Here is a 5,459-nt window from a genome sequence, read left to right on the forward strand (position 1 = left end):
GGAGGGAAACAATGAACAAGGGAAGTAAGAGAAACATCCACATTATGTTAGAGGACATGAACACAAACAAGAAACATGTCTGGGAAAAAGCGCACTGCAAATTTAGATGAGGGCCCAGGGCGGAACGGCCTCTTGGAGAGGCAGAAGTGCGGACCGATTGTACCCAAAACCTTCTGCACAGCGCTCTCTGGTCAGGATTCAAGTTCACCTGCTCCTAAGGCTCCCGACCGCAGGTGACACAAGGCAGTGGATGCCTCAGCTTTGCTAAACAGTGAATTTGGAAATTCTTAGAAGACCGTGGCTTCCCAGCCAGAGTGAGCAAATAGAAGGGACTAGATCTCCAAATTCCGTTTTGAGAAGCGCTCTTCATTAGAAGGGCTCCTGGCCCAGGGCGCGGCCGCCTGGACACCGCATGGGGACGCGGGATGAAAGCCCGAGCAGACGTGGCACAGGATGGCTCTCCAGAGCGCACCGTGTGCAAAGACAGAGCGCGCTGTGTGCAAAGCCGGGGGGTGTGCCGTGTGCAAAGCCGGGGGTGCACGGAGCAGCCTCCCTGCAGACCCTGCACCGCGCCCAGCTGCTGATGCTAAGCGGAACCAGCCCGCCGATGCGGTTGGATAGCTCCCAGGCTTTGTGCCATTTTTGCAACTCACACTGGGATCCCAGTTGCAGAACCTCGGCCGTTTGTCGTGGAGACTAACAGCCTGGGGACAGGAGCCTGGTTCAGACGAGGGGTTCCAGGCTGCGCGGGTCTGAGCCGGGCCTTCCGCGCTCTGCCGGCTCCTCCTCAGTGCGCACGCGCCCTTGCCCGAGGGAGGGGTGCGCACCCAGGGACCCCCGCGGCATCGTCCTGGGGACGCTGGGCTCCGTGCCCCGAAAGCACAGGAGCCCTGGAGCGCCATGGCCCGTCCTCCGGGTGCGGCCGCGCAGGGGGTGCACATTGAGGGGGACAGCGGCCGGGAGGGGGAGGCCTGGCCCCTCCGTGGAGCACCGCCTGGGAACAGTAGCGGCGAGGCTGGGGTGGAGGAGAGGGCAGAGCAGTCCGACCCCTGGGATCCCAATAAACCCCTGTCTGCTTCTCCCCAACCAGCAGGCGGCCTGCTTTTCCTGCGTCAAGGCTCAAATAGGAAACGGAAACATATTGAGAAGGCACAAAATTATCTTTTGAACACAGGCTGCATTTTTGCAGATTGCACCTTTAAAACATTTTTTGTTTAATGTTTACTCATCTTGGAGAGGGAGAGAGAGACAGAGTGTGAGCAGGGGAGGGGCAGAGAGAGAGGGAGACGCAGAATCTGAAGCAGCTCCAGGCTCCGAGCTGCCAGCGCAGAGCCCGCAGACAGCCAGATCATGACCTGAGCTGAGGTCCCCGCTTCACCGACGGAGCCCCCCAGGCGCCCCAGCGCGGTGCCCTTCGAAACCAGGGAGTGGCCGGTGCATGGAGCGGGGTGCCTTGTCTCCGGTAAGGACAAGCCGGACTGGAAAGGGCTGGAAACAAAGACACCGAGGGATGTCCTTGCCACAGATCACACTCCAGATTGATTTCCTTGCCAGGCCTGGCACCAAACACAATAGTTCAGGTCCTGCCGGTGTAGGGCAAGAACTCAAAGTCCTCACTTGTCTCTGTAGAGTTTTCTCCAGGGACTCTGTATGGGATCCTGCTGTTCTCTGGTGGAACCAAGTGGAACAAAACTCACAGAGCACCCCCCCCACTCGTGACCTCTTGTGTCCCCCACGCCCCAGGTCCTGGAAGCTACTGGAATAACTCCTTTTGAAACACTCAGGGAGCCAACCCCCAGCCCACCCACCAGTGTATCCTGAGCACCACCGGGGAAGGTTAACCTTGTGCCAAGTCAGCGGGGCCACTGTGCCAGATGCTTCACCCCACATTATTTTGACTGTTTTTGTGCAGGTGTTCTTTGGATGAGATTAACAATCCATCAGTGGACTCTGAGTAAAGCAGACTGGCCTCCTGAACATGGGTGGGCCTCGTCCAATCAGTTGAAGGTTTGACTAGAGCACTGAAGTCCCCTGAAAAAGAAGAAATTCTGCTAGCAGATGGCCATTGACCTGGTCTGTAACATCCGCTCTTCCCTGGGCCTCCAGCCTGCTGGCTTGCCCAGCGGATTTCAGATCTGTGCCCTGTAATCATGTCAATCAGTTCTTAAAAATGTCCCCCCCCAACCCCCACCTGTCAGTATCTGTTGGTTCTGTTTCTTTGGAAAGTTTTTGTAAACGTGGCATGTACGTTTATCATAAAAAAATTAAGGGGCGCCTGGGTGACTCAGTTGGTTAAGGAGGTCATGATCTCATGGTTCGTGGGTTCAAGTCCCACTTTGAGTGAGTTTGAGCCCTGAATTGAGTGAGCAAGAACCCTGCTTTGGGTGAGTCCCCCTTCTCTCTCCTTCTCCCTCCCTCTCTCTCTCTCTCTCTGCCCCATGCTCACTTGTGTCCTCTCTCAAAATAAAAATTCAAAAACTTTAAAATATAAGAGGAATTAAGACAACACATGACATTAAAAGGAAAACATCACATAGATGTGTTACTTTGGGGGGCATTGTGTCAGAGCAGTCTATGTGGGGCCTGCTCTCGCTCTCTCTCTCTCTCTCTCACACACACAGACGACTATTAAAAGGCATCACGACGAACGTCTGTTCTGTAAGTTGTCTGCTGCGCTGAGCAGCGCCTGAGCCCCTCACCACGACGTGTGACTTTTCACTAACTGGTTCCTACATCTCGTTATGCATTTGAGTTCCATTTTAAAACCACAGACATTTCCCCCCTAATGTTAACTGTTAACACAGGACTCTGTGACGACCAGCTGCTCCCGTGTGCCTCTCGCGTGTGTGGGCTCATCAGCTCCGGAGAAGTTCCTTCCAGGGACGAACGGATGGTCACGGATGGTCACGCATGACTGTGTACATGTTGTATTCTGACTCACGATCCCAAACGGACTGCCCAGGAAAAAAAGTGACGGTTCACATCCAGGAAGCGTCAGAACGCCTCGCTGCCCACGGGCGTTCTAACCCTGGAGCCCGAGGGCTTGGGAGAACCGGGGAGGCCCACAGACTGTCCCACGTGGCTGCGTGGGCGGCGGGCCCCTCTCGCCCCTGCCCTGCCCCTCCACCACTCACCCCGCGCCTCTGCCTCCATCCCGGCTGACCACGCGTGCCCCTCCATCCTTCCCGGATCTGTCTGCTTGCTCCCCTCCGCCTGCCTTCGCTGCTCCGGCCACTTCTGCCCCCACCTCGGGCCGCAGGGTCAAGCAGGGCTCACGGGTGTCTCCGGGTCGCCCCAGGATCGGCCGGCTCTCTGCCGGTCCGGCCGCACGCTCTGTGGCCCGAGGACTCGGCGAGGGCGGATCCTGGCTCACATGTCTAGGCGCCCCTCCCAGGGCCAGGGCCCTGAACGTGCTCAGCGACTCGTTTGTGGGACGCCGGTCACCAGTAGCCCATCCAGGCGTTGGACGGCTTCTCGGCAGCCTTCAGGGGGGTTGGTGGGAGAGGCGGGAGCGGGACCCCGTGGTGACATTCTTCCGTCCACCTTCGCCATTTAAATACCCCCCGCGCCTCTGGCTCCCTGGTCCACCCTGGAGATCCGGCTTGGACTTGGTCCGTGGGATGCACGGGGGTTCCAACCACCTGGCGGATGGCGCCGCCTCCGGGACGGCTTCCCGGTGGCCCAGCACCTACTTGATCTCCAGACGCCGTTTGGAAAACCACCGCTGAAGATAACGCCTCACGCTGAGAGCTAGAATTGCTGCCTGTCTCTGTCCGTATTAAGGGATGAGCAGAGAGAAAAATAAACAATCAGCAAATGAGGCAAAGCATACTGTATCCTCACCAGGGACTCAAACCCCAGCCAGGAAGCATTCAGCCACGTGGAAGAAGCCGCCCTGGAAAGTCAAGGCGGGCGTGGGAGGTGCTCACTCTGGCTGGGCTGGACGCTAGGGGCCGCGTGGGGCCGGTGCCCCCTCCGTGCCGCCGTGGGCCACCAGGGGCCAGCCCCTCCGTGCACACCGCTGTCTCCACCTGCTCAGGTCGCCGTCCTCTGCAGAGATGAAGGTAGCCTTCCAATTGCAAATTGTGCAAGTAGGGACCCAGTCTGGCTTCTGACCCGCTTATGACCGTGCAAATGCTGCCCCCTGGTGGGGACTTGTCACCACGCGCCGCACTGGCTCCCCCACCTCCCGCCTTGTGTGTGCTCTGGGATCCTGTCCAACCCCTTCACCGCACCGTGGGAGCCCCGGGAAGAAAAGTGACCATCCAGGGTCGCACCCTAAGTGGAAAATTGGGGACTATCCCAGAAGCCTTAGCTGCCACCTTGTAATCTCTGGGTCACAGGGAACTAAAGTTTTTTGGTTTTTTGTTTTTTTTTTTTTGAGCAAACCGCACATTTACACTCTAGGAAAGGCCATTGTCCTTCTTTTGCCAAATCTCAGGCAGAAGCCTTTGGGGTTTTTGCTGCTGTTCTGTTTGTCTGTCTGTACTTTGTGTGAGCACTTCAGGTACAAATTCTACTAGTGAATCCCACTGCACTTTTTGCTGTGTTCCTTATGCACACGGTCAGTTTCTTACAATGATAATTACTATTTTTACTAAAGCCACGGACCGTCTTCCAAAAAAGAAGCCACAGCGAGTGAAAGGAAACTCCGTCACTTAAAACCTTTAATTTGTAAACATCACTGTTCTTTCGTGTCTGAAATGTGGGGATTCTGCCAGCAGCACGGAAGCAAGAAAACCCAACCCCAAGTTCCCTCCCTACTGTTTCCTTTCCCCTTTCTCCTCTTATCCCAGCACATTTTTTTAAATTTCTATTTGTTTTGAGAGAGAAAGAGAAAGAAGAGAGAGTGGAGAAGGGGCAGAGAGGGAGAGAAAGGGAGAGGGAGAGAAAGAGAGAGAAAACCCCAAGCAGGCTCCACACTGTCAGTGCAGAGCCACATGTGGGGCTCGAACCCACGAACCGCGAGATCATGACCTGAGCCAAAGTCAAGGGTCAGACGCTTAACCGACTGAGCCACAGGAGAACCCTTTCCCATCACTTTTCAGGAAAAATGAGCAGAAGACCAAGTTTCGAGTCCCTTGGACTCCGGTGGACGCGGAGGCAGAGAGAGCTCGCCCGTGCGGGGCCAGAGCGCTAATGGAGGGGCCCGTTGGCTCTCAGCCTTCTGCAGGTGCAGGGTGGGCCCGGGTCCCAGCTTGGGGCCCCTCCCCAGGGCAACAGGAGTTAAGTCATCACCCCAGAACCACACAGCAAAGGAAACAAAGCCTCGTCCTAAACCTCCTCCCCTAGTCTGGCTGGTGCCCTTGACCCTGTGTTATTCCGGCTCTTTCCCCCCGTCCCTCCCCCCCGCCGCTCGGAGCCCCAACGCGCTCCTCCCTTCAGAATGAATAAACCACTCAATAAACACATGCAGAAGATTGGAGAATCTAGATTCACTTGATTTCACTTCAGAAAAA

The 5,459-nt window shown here is 56.4% G+C and overlaps 1 long non-coding RNA gene across 1 annotated transcript; it reads right to left on the bottom strand.

The window, feature by feature from the left end:
- Nucleotides 1-1,338: 1,338 nt before the first annotated feature.
- LOC115302949 lies at nucleotides 1,339-2,860 on the bottom strand. Its single transcript, XR_003913737.1, has 3 exons — nucleotides 2,794-2,860; nucleotides 1,843-2,031; nucleotides 1,339-1,488 (listed from the first exon to the last, which is right to left on the bottom strand). It is a non-coding gene; the product is annotated as an uncharacterized LOC115302949 (long non-coding RNA).
- Nucleotides 2,861-5,459: the final 2,599 nt, after the last annotated feature.

Source organism: Suricata suricatta, chromosome 9 (assembly GCF_006229205.1).
Source record: "Suricata suricatta isolate VVHF042 chromosome 9, meerkat_22Aug2017_6uvM2_HiC, whole genome shotgun sequence".
Lineage (NCBI taxonomy): Eukaryota > Metazoa > Chordata > Mammalia > Carnivora > Herpestidae > Suricata > Suricata suricatta.